The 19,770-nt window shown below is 37.8% G+C and overlaps 1 pseudogene across 1 annotated transcript in view; it reads left to right on the top strand.

Moving 5' to 3' along the window:
* The window catches only part of LOC144658678 (gamma-aminobutyric acid type B receptor subunit 2-like), a 32,127-nt pseudogene continuing 12,357 nt past the window's right edge, over window positions 1-19,770 (top strand). The window contains exons 1-6 of the transcript XR_013571760.1: window positions 1-258; window positions 333-399; window positions 3,054-3,176; window positions 17,799-18,031; window positions 18,366-18,500; window positions 19,107-19,277. The product of XR_013571760.1 is annotated as a gamma-aminobutyric acid type B receptor subunit 2-like (transcript). The remainder of the gene's footprint in view (window positions 259-332; window positions 400-3,053; window positions 3,177-17,798; window positions 18,032-18,365; window positions 18,501-19,106; window positions 19,278-19,770) is intronic.

Below are 19,770 nucleotides of genomic sequence, written 5' to 3' on the forward strand. Positions count from 1 at the left end.
TTCTAGACCTGGAGATCAATGAGAAGCTACAGTATGATATTGAAAGTCCAGACGGAAATTTTATACCAGCTATAAATAATATAAAGAAAAGATCAATCATCTTTTGAACTGAACTTGCAAAACATACATCGGAAATGCAAACAAGCGTTTCTTCTGTTTTTAGCGGTGGTTTGTAAGTAATTCAAAATACAATGTTAAAACGATCGGTTCGGACTACAAGCGGTTATAGTTTTAGGGTTTTTTGATCGGGGCACACGAGTAAGATTTTCAAATATTTTTAGTTAAGATCGTTGATCAAATTTAATTTTGACCTTCTTTGGGTAATTTTTTAGGGATCGATGACATAAAGACGTGGCAAAGATGGATTGATCTCGATTGGTGTTAAATCAGCAACACCTGGTAGGTAAAATCATGAACCTGAATCTTAAAATGACATATTTTTCAATATTGTGTTGTACGAGTTTTACGGGGTTTTTGTTTCAACTGAGCTTTCCAATCCACATGCTGATTTATATCTCAACGACAATTAATTTCCCGGCAAAGAAAGCACATTTTCTTGACAATGTTTTCTTTCCCTGAAAATGAATTTCAAGGTATTATCTCCTAACATAATGAATTCTAAATCTATTGAGGACTTCAGGCCGTTATTTCCTATTTTACAAACAAAACAAAGAAACCTCAGGTGCGACTCTCGTTAAAAAAAATAACCGCAAGTTCCGTTCATGAATACCAACGACTTTTGTTCGTTCACGAATTCACTAGTGTTTATCTGAGGCTTATCTGCGGGTTTCTTTGTAAAACTGGTTGTCAAACGAATATTTGACTGACCCTTCCTCTTGGCTGGACATCATAGGAGATATATAGCAATACACTGATAAACCTCGCTCCAGGTCGGTAACTCTCGTTAAATTCTATTTCAGTTGCTTGTATATAAAACAAGTACATAGAAGAATCTAGCTTTACCCCGTTAACAGAGTATTATTTGTCGGTGCGAAATTTATGCTCGGTTTCCCTCATGAATACAAATTTGTTATTTAGATTTGGCGTGACTTTATGTGTCGGCGCCACCGAATATCATGTTTGGATTTTTGCATTCAGTTTCAATCTTGTCGTATTCTGAAAAATGCTTCATCTGCTAACTACCTTCACACTATGAAATCAAGGGTGTATTAAATGCAACTTGGAAGTGGTTCGCGTGGCAAATAAGTAGGAGGTAGATACCATTATATCTAAAACAGTTGGATGTGTTAATTAGGTACGATACTTTCATCTTGATTATTTTGCCACCTTAATCTTAAGCGTTAAAAAGAGGTAAACTTTTAATTTTAAAGATTAGGAAATGTGTCTGAAAAATTCATTTGTACCAGATTTATTCATTTTGTCTTTGAATGGGCATACAGTTGAATGCCAATAATTCGAACCTTCAAGGGGAATCGAAAGGGGTTCTAGCTATCGAGGGTAAAATTAGTAAAAAATGACCTGGATGGAGATAAAAAAAGGTTCGAGTTAATTGGCGGGCAGTTCTAGCTATTGAGGGTTCGAGTTTTTGGATTCAACTGAATACTTGGAAGTTCTTCGGTATCGTTCGGTCACGTCTTCTAAGTAATTTTTAGGGTGCTGATTTAGTCAACGTTTATTGAGATGCGTTGTTCCTAAACTGCAAAGCATCTAAAAAACGTACACGTATGTCTGTAAAGGACAAGAAAATTTAGCTGAGGGTGTATTTATATTGGGCGTATTATCAAACGCGTTTTGCTAACCACATTGAAGTGGAACCCAGTTGTCAAGTCAAATCGAAACACAACTTCTTTTGAATTCACAAATTTCAAGACGAACCCTTTGTTCTCAGCAAATGGTCACAAAGCTTCGGGAAACCTTAAAATGTATCAAATGATACACAAAAAAGGTATCGAAATAGCTTAAATAATAGCCATTTCTGATATGTCGAAACTCATGCAATGACACAATTTAAAGTATTTGTAAAAATAGAGTGATCGCACTAAACCCAACGTTTTATAACTGCGTGAAACATTAGAGTGAACGTGGTAGACTCTACTTGCGCTAAGCAAAAACCAAGTGATAAAGATTTTACAAAGAAGTCTAGATCTCAAAAAAGTTAAATGTATTCAAAAATATATAAACCTGGGTATGAAATAGTAATATCTCGAGAGCTGTATACTGGAAATTTAAGACAACACGCAAATTCATATTCTTTGTGCACCTTCTTTATTTCATCTCAGCATTAATACCGGGGGTAATTCCATTCAGATGGCTGACAGGTATAAATGCTAGTGTCGATCGCCAGTGGCTGATCAGAAAAAACTACTTAGTGCAATTACGTTTCTCCTTCGTAAAAATGACATGGGTGAAAAGATGGCGTAATAGCCTCATTTGTAAAAACAATGGAATAGCGACTTTACTCTATGAACAATCAAATTTTAAAAGCGGATGTTGGAGTTAGAAATGAGATTTTTTGAAACTCGGGAACTGCAAAATAATTTACATTTCATACAAAGGACAAGGGAAAAAGCAAATATTTCGTTATTCTTCTCAATGAGTGAAACTCAAACACGCCTCGACAAACAAAATGTTTCAGTGAAATAAAGATTGCGGAATAACAAAGAAAATTCGCAATAATACAACAGAAGCGATCATAGAGCTACTTGTTTCTGTCTTAATCACCCGAAATTAAAAGAAAACTAAAAAACTTCTCCAGATATTCAATAGTTGAGGTTTAGTTCTGTCAAGAAAAAGCAAAATATCAGTCGCATGTTTACACAACTTAAGACAATCTTCTCTACCTTTTCTCCTAGTTTTACTTTTACAAATAAAACATTTTTTGTCATACTTTAAAAAGAAATGTATTTGTGTTTGGCAATCTTACTGTTGTGGTGCTTTACAATAAATCAGCTTTGAAAAATCTAAAATGACTTTTGCTATTATTTGATGCGTGACAACAGACTGACACTTCGGCATCTCCAATATCAACAAAGAATCAATTTGTATCTCGCCTTATTGAAAATTATCATATTCTGTCAAATTATTTTTTTCAGGTTTCGCAAATGCATTAGAGGAAGACTTAACATTCGATTAAATAGCCAGACGCAAGTTCAAGCTTTGACGATCTCGCGTCCTAAAAGACGGAGTTCGCTGAGGAGTTAACATCCCAAAGGGAGGTAGGTTTAAATTAAACTTAAAAATTACATCTCTCTCTACTGACATAGCCGGGCAACCTTGGGCTAAAGTTCACAGAATATCCGACACACTACCTAAAAACACAAAAATGCCTTTTTCTGAGGTCTAGAATGGCTTTTAAAAGAAGTAAACATTACCGTGAAGTCAAAAGAAAAAATATTAGTCTAGCGGCCAAAAATAGAAGTATAAAATTATATAACAGAAGAACCACAGACAGCCGTCGTGGAGGTCGCGCAATAAGGCAAAAAAATATATCTTCCCACTACATTAACAACATTTTAGCATGTCATGAATTAAATTATACGTAGTACCACTAACACTTTCTGTACTTGATCACTGGTCAGAGTTGAAAAGCTCCCAAATCACTTTCCTCACGCGCGGGAATTCATACAAATCGAAAAATTCTTAGCTGAACAAATACCGCAGTTAATTTCAATTTTCTGAGCAATATATTCTTTGTTGACTACATAAGGCAAACCTTTCTTAGCTTTGAACTTTTTGATACATCCCGAAGCAGCTGGTTGTCAAAAGTGACACTAACTCTTTCGTCGCCAAGAGAGGCGCAAGTTTGCACTGAAAAACTTCAAATTCAGTTCGCAAACCATCTTAAAACAAACACAAGAAACAGTTTTGTATCTAAATCGTTACACACTGGGTTTTATAAAGACCGTAAAGTGATAAAAAAGTATAAACATTTTAAAAAAACATAATAAAAAGTACCATTTAAAGGTTATCATTGGCTTCTGTTTAAATGTTCATAAACTGGAGCTCAGTTAACTCTAGAATGCGTCCATAGGTTTCACACTACATCCCCCGTGGGTTCACGCATGGCAATGACAAGTGCATTATTTGAAACGTAAGCTTGCATTTAAGATTTGGAAAACACGGAGAAAACCTTTTGACTATTAGCCACTGCAATAAATATATGTATATTTTGCACAGTTTAGCCCTGGAAAGTGGTTATCATTTCAACAAACAGGGGTGCGACAAAATTGACTCGAATATTATTAGTGCTGCAACTGCAAATTAATGCAGAGGGCTATTTTCACCAAAAATAATATTAAAAAAGTACTAAACTGCAGTTTCATGGAAGTCATGTTGCAGGTTTAGCTGTTATGATGTTGTCTCATCCCAATAAACGTTAAATGCCCAGTAAATTACTATAAAAATACATGTAAGCGAAATAAGTACGATGTTTCGAAGTCATCTTGACTCCATCATCAAGTAAAAGATAACGGTTGTATTTGCAACAGCAGCAAACAAACAACAACCATTTTATTTTGCCAAATTAAATAGAAAATAAATTACAGCATAACATAAATTAACTAAAATAGGCAAAAAAACTACTCAGAATAGAAATAAACTAAACGAGCTGAGTAGTTACAAAAAAAAATTAAATTGCTTTGACAAGGTTGTACATAAAAGAAGACAAAAGTAAAATAAGACAAGTAATAAGTAATTAAGTACCACGCAGAAAAAAAAAATAAGTACAATGTAACTAAGTATGTATAAATAATAATTTAATTTAGAGAAGTAGGGAAAAAAGGGAACATGGAAAAAAAAGAAAAGACAGAAAAAAAAAACAGTACCAGTTAATGTTTGAACTAAAATTTGTTTATATTAGTTTAATACGAGCGAAAAGAAAATTAAAATACTAAGCCAGCATTAACCATAAGTACTTAACTAACGCTTTTTCATAGTTTGCTTAAATGAATGAAGAGATAGACTTTTTAGTTTTTCATCCAAGTTATTCCAGATGGAGGGACCAGAAAAGTGTAAATTAAATTTGCCATAATTAGTTCTATTAAAAATTGAACTGCAACCAGGATGAGACATATTAAAAGTGTAAAATAGCGTTCTCTGGTTTAAAAAGTTAAAAAAATATGAGCTTTCGGCTATTTTCCTATAGCCTTTGACGAATGTAAAAAAGATAAAGCGCGTGGTGGAAATATATACAAGGGAGGGTGTGAAAATAATTAAGAAATAAAATACAATAGAAGTGCAAAAAGCTAAAAAAGGACAAAAACAGACAAATTAAGAATTACAATAAGATAAAATATTGTCTAGGTAACGGTTTGGAGTTATTGTCTGCGCCGACAGTTTTGGCAGTGTGCCAAGATTCTAGTGTTCTTCGAATGCGGTAATTGCCTTTGTCTATCACGGTAGCGCCATCAAAGTCAATTGAGTGATTATTTTGCCAAGCATGGTTAGCAACGTTCGAGCCTCTCGTATAATTTTTAAGATTTCGTTGATGTTCCTTTCTTCGGGTTTTAAAACATCTGCCCGTTTCTCCTACGTAACTCCAACAGCAGTCAGCGCACGGAATTTTGTAAACAACATTACATTGGAGATCCAGGGGCTGCCTGAATTTAGGAGAAGGGAATTCTTGTTGCAGGGTTTTAGCTGGTTTGCTTACTACACGGATGTCATTTTTACGAAGTAACCTGGTGAGAGGTTCAGTCAATCCGCGGATATAGGGAAGACATGCGAAACCCAGGGATGTGTCAGATGGATCGGCCCATTTGAAGAACATGGACACCAATTCTTCTGGGGGAGGAGTTGTCGGGGCTGACTTCTTTTTTAATATGTTGGAAATAACTGTTGGTGGGTAGCCGTTGGCTTTCAATGCTTCCGTAACGTGACTAGTCTCGCGTGCTTTACCTTCACAAGTGCTAGGTAGGTTGGCTGCACGGAATAGGAGGGTCGAGGCCGTGCTGACTTTATGTTTTATTTCATGATGAGAAGAATAATCCAGATATCTATCTGTATGTGTCGGCTTCCGGTAAACGTCGATGACAATAACACCATTTTTCCTGGAAACCAAGGTGTCCAAGAAAGAGATTTGGCCATTGTTTTCTTCTTCAATAGTAAAAGCGATTTTTGAGTCAATGGAATTTAAAGTGTCATGAAAGGAGGGGACAGCGTCTTTCTTAATGATGACGAAGCTATCGTCAACATATCTTTTCCAAATCCTAGGTGCAATTGTAGCGGTATTGATGGCTAATTCTTCTACCACCTCCATGCAAAGATTAGCGACAATAGGGCTTACAGGGCTGCCCATAGCACAACCGTGAACCTGTTTATATACACAGTTATTGTAGACAAAATAGTTGTTGTCAGAAAGAAACTTGGATGTGTTGTAAAGGGCAGACCATTGTTTCCGAAGTTGAAGCCGCCATCGTCCGCCTTCCCGATGACACAAAGGATGCCGTACGAACCACCACCGCCTCTTTGCTTCACAGAGCCCGACTTCCACCACACAGCAACACCTCCAAAGCTGAATTAAGAGCCCTAAAGAACCTAAAACAGGACCACGAACGTGTTATTACGAAAGCTGACAAAGGGAACTGTTTTGTTGTCATTGACAGAACTGATTATGACTCCAAAATGGAAACTCTACTCAGCGACCGAGACACTTACCAACCAGTCCTCAAGTCACCATTCGCCAAAATTGAAAGGGAACTGAACAGTAGACTCCTCGATCTCAAACGACAAAACAAGATAGACGAAACAGTTTATCAGAAACTCCGTTCTACCGACGGTTCTCCGCCTGCCATCCGGGGTTCCATTAAACACCATAAACCAGGATTCCCTCTTCGACCGATTGTATCGAGCATCGGGTCTGCCCTTTACAACACATCCAAGTTTCTTTCTGATATCCTATCGCCGATTCAGAACCACAATGGCTATTCTGTCCTCAACTCTTCACAATTTGCCAAAGAAATAGCCAATATGGAAATTTCCGACGACGAAGTGATGGTGTCATTCGACGTGGTGTCGCTATTCACAGCTATTCCTGTCCACAAAGCGTGTGATTACATTCGCGACAAGCTGAACAATGACAGTACTTTACAATCTAGAACAAGCCTAACCACCGACGACATCATCTCTTTATTGGATTTCACTCTCTCCAACAACTATTTTGTCTACAATAACTGTGTATATAAACAGGTTCACGGTTGTGCTATGGGCAGCCCTGTAAGCCCTATTGTCGCTAATCTTTGCATGGAGGTGGTAGAAGAATTAGCCATCAATACCGCTACAATTGCACCTAGGATTTGGAAAAGATATGTTGACGATAGCTTCGTCATCATTAAGAAAGACGCTGTCCCCTCCTTTCATGACACTTTAAATTCCATTGACTCAAAAATCGCTTTTACTATTGAAGAAGAAAACAATGGCCAAATCTCTTTCTTGGACACCTTGGTTTCCAGGAAAAATGGTGTTATTGTCATCGACGTTTACCGGAAGCCGACACATACAGATAGATATCTGGATTATTCTTCTCATCATGAAATAAAACATAAAGTCAGCACGGCCTCGACCCTCCTATTCCGTGCAGCCAACCTACCTAGCACTTGTGAAGGTAAAGCACGCGAGACTAGTCACGTTACGGAAGCATTGAAAGCCAACGGCTACCCACCAACAGTTATTTCCAACATATTAAAAAAGAAGTCAGCCCCGACAACTCCTCCCCCAGAAGAATTGGTGTCCATGTTCTTCAAATGGGCCGATCCATCTGACACATCCCTGGGTTTCGCATGTCTTCCCTATATCCGCGGATTGACTGAACCTCTCACCAGGTTACTTCGTAAAAATGACATCCGTGTAGTAAGCAAACCAGCTAAAACCCTGCAACAAGAATTCCCTTCTCCTAAATTCAGGCAGCCCCTGGATCTCCAATGTAATGTTGTTTACAAAATTCCGTGCGCTGACTGCTGTTGGAGTTACGTAGGAGAAACGGGCAGATGTTTTAAAACCCGAAGAAAGGAACATCAACGAAATCTTAAAAATTATACGAGAGGCTCGAACGTTGCTAACCATGCTTGGCAAAATAATCACTCAATTGACTTTGATGGCGCTACCGTGATAGACAAAGGCAATTACCGCATTCGAAGAACACTAGAATCTTGGCACACTGCCAAAACTGTCGGCGCAGACAATAACTCCAAACCGTTACCTAGACAATATTCTATCTTATTGTAATTCTTAATTTGTCTGTTTTTGTCCTTTTTTAGCTTTTTGCACTTCTATTGTATTTTATTTCTTAATTATTTTCACACCCTCCCTTGTATATATTTCCACCACGCGCTTTATCTTTTTTACATTCGTCAAAGGCTATAGGAAAATAGCCGAAAGCTCATATTTTTTTAACTTTTTAAACCAGAGAACGCTATTTTACACTTTTAATATAATTAGTTCTAACACGATTGATATAGTAGGTCGATTTTGATGCTAGCCTAGTATTATAACTGTGTTTAGATGATATACTTAAGAAGAAATTGTCGAAGGCTTTAGGTAGTAAGTTATGATGATACTGAAACATAAAAAGGGCAGTATGAATACTAACCAGATCCATGAATTTAATTAGGCCTAATTGTGAAAATAGAGGGCTGGAGTGTGCATCTCGTTTGGAAAATGTAATTATTCGTACTGTCTTTTTTCGCAGAATTACAATAGGTTTAAGAGTTGTAGTGTAGGTGTTACCCCAAACAATTAAGCCATAGGTAAGAAAGGGATACACTAGTGAATAATATAACTGAGTAAGGATGTCATTAGTAACGAAATGTCTTAGTTTAGATAAGATGCCAATACCTCTTGAAATTTTTTTGCTCACTTCATGTGCATGCTTTTTCCAATTTAAATGACAATCAATAATAAGACCTAAGTATTTGACATAGGTCATTTGTTCCACAGGTCTACCTGAGATTTTCAAACTAACTGGTTGAGGTTTTCTTTGTGGAGGGTGAAAAATTACAAAATTAGTTTTGTCAATATTTAAAGATAACCTATTTGATTGTAGCCATTGATTAACTTTATCTAATTCTTCATTCAATTTTAACGCAAGGCTTTTTAAGTTCTGATCTTGCAAGAAAATGTTGGTATCATCTGCAAAAAGATGGAAATCTAGTAGATTGGAACATTTATGCAGATCATTCACATATAACAAGAATAGCAAAGGCCCCAATACTGAGCCCTGTGGTACTCCACATAGAATTTGCTGCGGGCCTGACTCTTGACCTCCTTGACCTAGTGAGACATACTGACTCCTATTCGATAAATAGGAAAAGAACCATTCATGTGCTATGTTAGGATGATCTCATTAATATGTATAAGATCTGACGTCAATAAAGTCCCGGATGTTGTTGTTCCTCGAAGTGAAAACATGGCGTGGCGTGTTTGATCTATTGATCCGAAAATCCGAACAATCCTTCCCCTGTCATGAACGAAACAGGTTATGGGCCCAGGTCAAGGTACGGGAGACTACTCTTCGATGGGGATGAACGGAAATATGAGCAATGGGAAGTCAAGTTTCTCGGATACATGCGATTGCAAAAGTTGAAGGATACGATCACTACGGCTGAATTTGAGGACGTTAATGCAGCCAAGAATGAAGAAGCTTTCGCGGAGTTAATACAATTTCTAGACGACAAAAGCCTTTCCCTTGTAATGAGAGATGCACAGGATGACGGGAGGAAAGCATTAAAGATTTTAAGAGCACACTACGCTGGTACAGGCAAGCCGAGAGTGATCTCGTTGTACACGGAACTGACCTCGCTTGTGAAGTCAGCACACGAGACAGTGACAGACTATGTCATACGAGCAGAGACCGCGGCAACAGCTCTTAAAAATGCCGGTGAAACCGTGACGGATAGCCTTCTCATAGCGATGGTACTGAAAGGCCTACCAGAAGAATACAAGCCGTTTGTTGTCGTTATTACTCAGAGCGAGAAAGAACAAACATTTGGCGAATTTAAAGTGGCCTTACGAAGCTTCGAAGACACAGAGCGAGCGAGTATAGCGACGGGAAATCACTCAGTTATGAAAACTGAACACAAGCAAGAATCCCAGCCGAATATCACCTGTTTTCAATGTGGCCAGCCAGGGCACATTGCTCGCTTCTGTGGTAATAAAGACAAAGGCAGGAACGGACGGGGGCACTGGTGCAACACGTGCCATAATTCATCACACAGTGACAGAACATGTCGACGCAAAAGAAAGAACAAGACCGACAAAGTCAGTCAGGCTTCTGAGACTTTGGAGGATTCTGATGAGGAAGTGGAGCATTCATTTGCATTTGAGACCAATGCCTATGTAAATGGGAACACTACTGGGAAGCCAAATGCCCTACTGGTGGATTGCGGTGCGACCACTCACATCATCAATGACGAGTCCAAATTCAGCAAATTTGATGACAAGTTCACACCAGAAAAGCACTACATCGAGCTAGCAGATGGGACAAGATCCAACAACGTGGCACTCAAGAGAGGGGATGTTGAGATAACCATCATGGATACCACTGGAAAGTATGTCAGTGCAACACTGAAGAATGCGTTATACATTCCTGCATACCCGCAGAACATATTTTCAGTGCAAGCTGCGACTGAAAGAGGTGCTTCAGTGACTTTCAATCCTGACTCTGCTGAATTAGTTTACAAGGATGGTACCAAGTTTAACATCGAGAAGCATTGTAGACTGTACTATCTTAGTACCTTCGACAAGAATGACACTGACTCTGTTAATTATACTTGTGACCTGAAGGGTTGGCATGAAATACTAGGACACTGTAATTATGAGGACATCTTGAAACTAAAAGGTGTACTGGAAGGTATGAAAATAAGTAATAGTAGTTCTAGTAAACCCCAAGATTGTAATGTTTGTATTGAAGGAAAGATGACCCAAAGTAGGAATAGGAATCCTGATGCTCGTGCTACTGCACCATTAGAATTAGTTCATACAGATTTGGCTGGACCTATCGATCCAGCTTCTAGAGAGGGTTTCAGATATTCCATAGCTTTTACAGATGACTATTCAGGAGCAATTTTTGTATATTTTCTGAAACGTAAGAGTGACACTGTAGCTGCAACAAAGAAGTTTTTAGCAGACACAGCACCATACGGAGAGGTCAAATGTATTAGATCGGATAATGGTGGTGAATTTATTTCTCAGGAATTTAAATCTCTGCTGGAGAAAAATAAGATAAAGCATGAAATGTCTGCACCCCATTCTCCCCACCAAAATGGGACGGCAGAGCGACACTGGAGAACCTTGTTTGAGATGGGAAGGTGTTTACTCCTGCAAGCCAATCTGGGCAAAGGGTTTTGGCCCTATGCGGTAATGGCAGCTGCGTACATTCGCAATCGGTGCTTTAACAACCGCCTTAAGCAAACTGCATACTTTGCTATCACTGGCAAGAAGCCAAATTTGTCAAACATGAGAGTTTTTGGATCTGAATGCTATGCATATAAGCAGAATAAGAAGAAATTGGATCCCAGGTGCACCAAAGGGATTTTCCTTGGGTATGATAAAGAGAGTCCTGCCTATCTGGTGTTAATCCCAGAGACGGGCAAGATTATGAAGTACAGGGTGGTGAAGTTCCCTAGGAGAGGGGTACATGTTGAACGACAGACCCAAACTGAAATTCCACTGGGTGATGATGATTTCATGCCATCACGACACAATACTAACCCTGATACTTGTAGTGAATCTGATGTTGACAGATCCGGAGAGGGTCTGGATGAACTTGCTGAAGGACCTAAGGCTGAGAATGAACCTAGTCCTACTTCACAGCCTCGTGATGAAAGTGTGAGACGCTCCACGAGGGAGAGAAGACCCCCAGCTTACCTGAGAGATTATGTCACAAACATGAAGGATAGTGATCAGGTACTGACGAGTGTAGATTACTGTTACAAATTTTCTGCTTTCCCTCAAACTTACCAAGAGGCTATGGAATCACCTGAGTCTAGTAACTGGGAGGCAGCAATGAAGGAAGAGATGAATTCTCTAACTGAGAATAACACATTTACTTTGTCTCCTTTGCCAGAGGGCAAAAATTCAGTGGGGGGCCGTTGGGTGTACACTATCAAAGAAAGTTCCAATGGTGCTAAAACTTACAAAGCAAGGTATGTTGCTAAGGGTTACAGTCAAGTGAGAGGTGTTGATTATCAGGAGACGTTTGCACCAACAGCTAATCTCACATCAGTGCGTGTGCTAATGCAAATGGCAGCACAACACGATTTGATTTTGCATCAGATGGATGTGAAGACGGCATATCTCAATGCCCCTATTGATTGTGAGATCTATATGGATCAAGCTGAGGGCTTTGAAGTTCCCCCGGGGAGTGAAGGGAAACTTGTGTATAAGTTGAACAAATCTCTGTATGGATTGAAGCAGTCGGGTAGGAATTGGAACCATGTACTACACTGTTTCTTGCAAGAGAATGATTTTGTACAAAGCCCTGTTGACAATTGTGTGTACACCAAACAGGTTGGAAGTGGACTTGTTGCTATGCTTGTCTGGGTGGATGACATAATTATAGCAGCAAGCGACATGGTGTTATTGTCTAAAACTAAAGAGATGTTGAACAAGAGGTTTCATATGAAAGATCTGGGTAGACTTTCATATTTCTTGGGTATTCACTTTGAGCAAGGTGATGGCTTTGTAAAAATGGACCAGAAGAGGTATATCAGTAAGGTGCTTGAGAGATTTGAGATGTCTGATTGTAAACCAAAACCTACACCTTCTGAGCAGAAGTTTGAGTTTGGCAGTGAAAACCCTGTTGATCCAAAGCGATACCGTGAAGCAGTGGGTAGCTTGGTATATGCTATGACATGCACCAGACCAGACATATGCTGGGTTGTTACTAAACTGTCTCAGTTTCTAACTAATCCCACAAAGGAACACTGGGTAGCAGTGAAACATGTACTGCGGTACTTAAAGGGGACCCTTGACTTTGAACTGTGCTATAGGAAATGTGACAATGGTCTTACACTGATAGGCTATAGTGATGCTGATTGGGCATCATCTACAGATGACAGACGCAGCATCAGTGGGTACTGCTTCAGTTTGAATAAAGCTGGTCCACTTATCTCTTGGAAGTCGAGAAAGCAGCCAACAGTAGCTCTTTCATCTTGTGAAGCTGAGTACATTGCCCTGGCAGCGGCAGTTCAGGAGGGCATGTATCTCATTCAGATAGTGAATGATGTTGGTGAGGTAAATGATCCCGTTTTGATCTTTGAGGATAATCAGGGGACAATTGCCTTGTCCATGAATCCAGTCAATCGACAGAGATCCAAACATATTGATGTGCGATACCATTTTATTCGCAATGTGCAGAATGCAGGCAAAGTAATCATTAAGTATTGTCCCACCGCCGATATGGTTGCTGATGTCATGACCAAACCAGTTACGAAGATTAAGTTGCAAAAATTCAAGAGTTATATTTTTGGTTCTTAAGACATTTGAGTTTTAATATAGAAGTAATGTACAAGATTTCTATATTTTGTTATAGTTTTACTCATTTGTCAACTGATAGTAAGCTGTATGTTTATATTTTAGCAATATGACCGTGTTCATGTGATTTTAGAACATACATAGGAAGAGATCAAGTGGGGGTGTTAGGATGATCTCATTAATATGTATAAGATCTGACGTCAATAAAGTCCCGGATGTTGTTGTTCCTCGAAGTGAAAACATGGCGTGGCGTGTTTGATCTATTGATCCGAAAATCCGAACAATCCTCCCCCTGTCATGAACGAAACATGCTATACCCCAAATACCATAGTATTCCAGCTTATCAAGTAAGATATGATGGTCCACAGTGTCAAAGGCCTTACACAAGTCTATGAATACACCACATGAATAGTTCTTGTTGTCTATAGCTTTTTGGATTTTATCTACCATAAGTATAAGAGCATGAACTGTGGAATGGTTTGAGCGAAAACCAAATTGTTGGTCAAAGAAAGTACAAGATTTCTCAAAATACGTAATTAATCTGTTATACATTAATCTGTCAAGAATCTTATTAAATATAGACAGCAATGAGATAGGACGATAATTAGATACCATAAGAGGTGAGCCTTTTTTGTAAACCGGAATAACTTTTGCCATTTTAAAATGATCAGGAACAGTGCCTGTTGTAAAGGAGCAATTAAATAGGATTTCAAGAGGGTAAGAAATATAATTCTTTAAAATTTTCAAGAGGACTACTGGAATACTAAAAGGTCCAGTTGCCTTATTAGAATTCAGGGTAGTAATAATATCTATGATTTCAATGTTGGTAACTGGTGAGAGAAAAAAACTTGAGCTGCTGGGATTGTCAAGACAAATTTTATGTGCAAAGGCCCCACAATTGGGAATGTCAGTTGCTAACCTTGAGCCAATGGTTGCAAAATAACTATTAAATTCATTTGCTATTGATTTGACATCAGTTATCTCTTGATTGTCTTTAACAAGCCTGTTGGACTTAAAGGAATCTTTTGACTTAAGAGTTTCAGTTTCGACAATAAGAGAAAACGGAAATCTTAAGTCGGCTAACATTTGGGTTAGATGATCAAAATTAGCATTTAAACTTCTAATATTACAATTTAAAATCGAAAATGATGATTTAGGCAGATTCGAATTTTGAATATCTGTAGAATTGATAAAATCAGAGACAGAATAATAGTCAAAGTTCACCTTAGATGGCATGTTGGTATCAGGATCAGAAGCTGTGAGTCCAGGAATGTTATTAAAGCTCTAAGATCACCTGAAGGCAAGGTAGATCTTAAAGATTTGTACCAGTCATTCAATGGCAGTCATGTTGTATTTGTATCATTTGAACCTGCCTCTGCAATCTGAGCATCGGTTGAGCACTCCCCCGATCCAGCAGGTGAAGGTGGTTTGTGCTTTCCTTCTAATTTTGCCAAATCGTTCGGAGAACACTATTTTAACTGAAGGGCTTGCTTCATCTTTGCGAAGAAAGATATTTCCATAATAAGACCAGATGTATCGAAACTTGAATTTCTTCTTGAACTCGTTGCAGTCGTGAAAGAGATCTTTTCTAGATGAAGTTAAACTTTCCTGAATAAAGATCTTATTTTCACCTTGTCTTCCAAGGCCAAGATTTCCAGAAGTTATGTTTTTCAGCTTGGTTCTTGCTTTGTAAAGGTTGTCCCTGACACCACGGCGAGTGAATTTCACGATTATAGGAGAAATCGCACTAGTGCCACTTTTGATTCTGTGGGATATATATAGAAATATCCTTATCTTCAATACAGACATTGACGAGTGAGCCAATATTTTTAACAATTTCGTTTGTGTCTTCACTTGACGAAGTAGGCACTCCTCTAATTTCGAGGCAGTCGCGCCGTATGTATTGTTCTTGATCGTCAAGCGCTGTTTTCATTTGATTTAGAGAATTTGATACACGGGAGCTTTTTGCCTCAGAAACTGATTTTCCTTCGCTAGCTCGGCGTTTGACTTCTCAAGTGCCACAATTTTCTTTTCCATGTCATCGAAGCTTTTCGAGATAAATTCCATTGAGGTTCGTAAAGGCTCGAGCTTCGTGTCTAACAATGAGGCGAGCTTTGTGTCAAACATATCATCTAAAGCTGACTTGATAGTATCTTTCAGCTTCGCTTGATCAATCGCCATAGCTAATGGTCATCAACTTACACTGGTACCATACTAAATAGCTAAGTAGAAAAATAATAAATTGAAGAAAATTACAAACTTTTCGGGACCGGCTAAAAAGCCGCCATGACAGCATGACAACCGTTTGCTAATCAAACACAATACAAATGTTTGTGTGCAAACCTTATCTTAGTTTGCTTAAAATACCAAATTTAAGAGCTAAGCTTCAAAACGGGTAAACTCTTAGGTTTTGTTCCACTTCACTTCTCTAGCGTCATTTGAAATCTTTTTCTGCAATTAGTAATTTTTTTTATAAAGTACAACTGTTTAAAAGACCATGTCACGATGGTGCTTGATAAGGTAAGATAATTTTTTTTGACAAAATAACATTTGTAACTGAGGAGTCAAACGTCGTTCCTTTTTGCTTTATTTTTACGCCTTTAGTATTTTTTAACAGTAGTAAACTTTTATTTTGAGGTTTTCCTCCACAAAAAGATTTACATTACAAAGCATTACTTAATATTCCGAAGATATTGTTATTGATTTAATCTGGCAGAGTGTAAAGGAAACGGGGTTTTATTTCAATATGACGAATATGGTCTATTGATAATTACAGAAAAAAGTACGTTGTCTTTGTTCCCATAAAAATACAGTAATTAACACGAGTGAATGTTTGGGAGAGAAAAAAATGATGTGGTTCAAGCAGGAACCGTAGGCAAGTGTTACCACAAATATGATTTCGAGTTTGCCCAAACCGAGTATTACTATTTCAAAAATACTATGGAAACAAAAATAAATAGGGTTCTATTGTATGAAATAACGCTTGCACCAGTTTTTCTGTTTCCATATAACTGTGATAAAGAGCCTTTAGCCAATCAGAGATCGTTAAGTATTTTGTTTATTGGTTAAAAATTACACATTATGAATGATAATCATGACTGTTAAATACTACTGTCTTGCATTAAAACTGAACAGTATTCGTCCAAGGAGGAGAAAAAATTAGGTCACAGGAAGAAAAAGGTAATTGTTCCTAAAAGAATCACTTTGAAACACAATTTCAGCGGCATGTATGAACTGGTGTTAAGCAAGAAGAATAAGATATTGCCATCGCCATTCGTTAACCGTCCTGAGGAAAACGAATGCATAAACTTAATAATACATTTTCTTTTATTTTACACGCAAACGGAGACAATTATTTTCGATAAAAGAAAATTTCGTCCTTTGAATGTAATCATACATGTACTAATGATCATGAATGCTATATTTTTTAATATCTTATCGAAAGTTTAAGCATTGCATGCATTTTCCGTGTGAAGGTAAAGAAACCAGCTCGCCAGAGGACAAAGGTAGTAGTCAATACACGAATAAGACGAATAAACTACAGCGGTGTACTAAACATTTTTTAGCGGCATATGTGTAGCTGACATAAAACAAGAAAAATCAGTGCAAAAGTAAATAACTTGCCATCGGCAATCGCTTTATTGTTTTCAGGCAAATGAACGCATAAACTCTATGATAAACCTTGTATTTAAACGGATAGACTTATTTTACTCAATACGTGAAAATAATCCTGCCCTAAGGCGTAAAGGAAAACCTAATTGAACGGGGTCTGAAGGACGTTTTTCGTAGCTGAGTTTAAGCGATGGTATATGATAAATCCATAATGGATAGTTTAATTAGTATGCCTTGCATCGGCCATTGACAGCTAAGAAAAGTCTTTGACGATAAATTGATGATTGACAAATACGGGAATTATATTATATGAAAATGTCTGGGGAAAATGCAAATATATTGGACTGATTGAGAAAAACGTAAAAAAAACTACAAACATAAATGTAACTATAAAGGACTATGTACCGACTGAAATATAAAGAATAACGTTTAGTGGTTTTAAATCTGTGACCGTGCAGGGAAAGAATTATAAAATACGAGGCATTTACAAATATGTTTAACTGAATATCATTAAGAGGTAATGTATTTTGAATTTAATGTGCCCTTAATGTTGTGCTTCACACATTTATTTATCGTTTCTGTTGCTTTCTTGCGACTGTTTAGTATAGCTAAAAAGCAGTTGCTATTGAACAGCAGTTTTGGAAGAAAGTTTGCCATTCCCTTCAAGAAAGAATTTAGCATGGTAAACTGAATTTTGTATTTCAGCTTTGCCTCCTTAATTAGCTCCATGCGACTGTTGTTTGCTATTTTTAACACAGGTTTTGTAAATATGATTCTGTGGCAACTTCTTCCTCTTTGCCTCCTCGTGCGTGCCCAAGTACAGCCTTCCAAAGTATCACTGTACATCGGCTCCATGGCTCCTCTGAGTGGTAAGCGTGCCTGGTGGGGTGCTGGCATCACTGCTGCAATGCAAATGGCTTTTGAGTACATTAACAACAGCTCTCACATTTTGCCATCTTATGAACTGAGGCTGTTGGCAAATGACACGAAGGTGAGAATGGCTTTAATGGCTGTACATGTACTTACATTAACAACAGCCCATTTCACAGGAGTGACAATATCCGAACTGCTAAGTAATTGTATTAGGAATAGGTGGAATCCAACTGGCGACACGAAGCTCTATTACCGATAAATTGTAACCGTATAAAATTTGAGGAAAATTAGACAAATTGAAGCCTTTTTTTAAAACGATGTATAGTCTATGTGACAAAATTCGCAGGGACTGAAAGCCGCTCCTGAAAGGATTTAGAAAAATCAAAACGAAAATTGTACTGCTATAGTAAAGAATTGGTACTTTACTTGGCATTGTTTTCTCATCGATCTAGGGAGAAACCGGTCTTGGCAACAAAATCCTCTATGATTACATTAGAGAAGGAAGGCCGTCACTGGTTTTAGGTCCTGGAAGATCAAACGTGGCGCTTTCTGTTGCTGACACTGCAAAGTATTGGAAAATGATTCAGGTATAACTGCTTGTGGCATCTTTTCTAGCTACCAACACCTGACACTTGAACAAGGCGACTAGAAAACAGATGTCAGAGAAACTGGGAGCATTTCACTGATTAACACTTAAAGGGAAACTGTCACGGGGATTTAATTTTATGCCTTTCGGTAAAAAGTACTAACATTGGCGAATAGGTCTGTTCGTACATAAAATGCACCTAGTACAACATTTACATCAAGATGGAGATATTACGTAAATTATTGTTGAAGGAGGAAGGGAGCCGTAGTAATTTTTAGGTGTTTTTTACAGTCCACAAGGACAAAACTTGACCAAATTACCCTGACTTTTTCAAGTTGAGATCCAAAGTTCCTGATGGCATCACAATAATATCACTTGTTTATCGCTTCAGTTCACTTGCATGGTGATTTTTAACAAAATTGGACCACTATTCGTAGTTTCCATATGTCTTTAGGCTCTTGAGATTTTAAAGTGAAACTGGTGGCAGTGTCTCTTTCAGTTGAACACCGGTATCAGTCACTTCAAGGATCAATACTGCTAAGTTGTGATCGTATATTTTGTACTTTTGCTGGAGGAAACTTTATTTCGATATTTTTCTACTTTACAGATTTCGGCGTCGGCGGAGAGTGGAGACCTTTCTGATTCGGAGACATATCCTTATTTCTTTCGCACTATATCGTCCATATCTGCATCAAAATCTACCTTTGTGGCGCTTGCCAAGAAATTTAAATGGAAGCGAGTATCCATACTGTTTTATAGTAGAGATATGTACATCAAGGTAAGATTAATGAATTAGATTAATAAATTTATAATAAAAAGATGGAATTGGCTCGTACACTAGTTTGCAGTTTCCTGCCATTTGCAAATTAAACGTGGCAAGGGGTATTTATTTTGATTTATTTTACCTCTAAAGCCTTGAAAAAAAAAAGTAAATTTCCCAAAGAAGCCACAGGTCTTATAAATTAGGACATGATGAAATAATTTTAATAGGTCTTTGTTAGAAAAATTCTTTAAATGCTATGGTTTAAGATTGAGGACTAGACATCAGAATGCAAAGATCAGTATCTGTAAAAGAATAGAATGCCAAAATTGAATTGCTGTAATACTAGCAATGTGAAAATTTATCATCGGAAATGTTGTCACGATTCCAAATAAGGTCATTACCCTGAAATAGAACTGAACACAGATTTTTAACCAAACTTCGCCTACTGGTTTATTACTTTAAGAGAACTTAAATTTTGAAATAAAAAGGGAGGTCATCAGATTAGTTT

The sequence above is a fragment of the Oculina patagonica genome, chromosome 6 (genome assembly GCF_052425735.1).
Source record: "Oculina patagonica isolate OP01 chromosome 6, crgOcupat, whole genome shotgun sequence".
NCBI lineage: Eukaryota > Metazoa > Cnidaria > Anthozoa > Scleractinia > Oculinidae > Oculina > Oculina patagonica.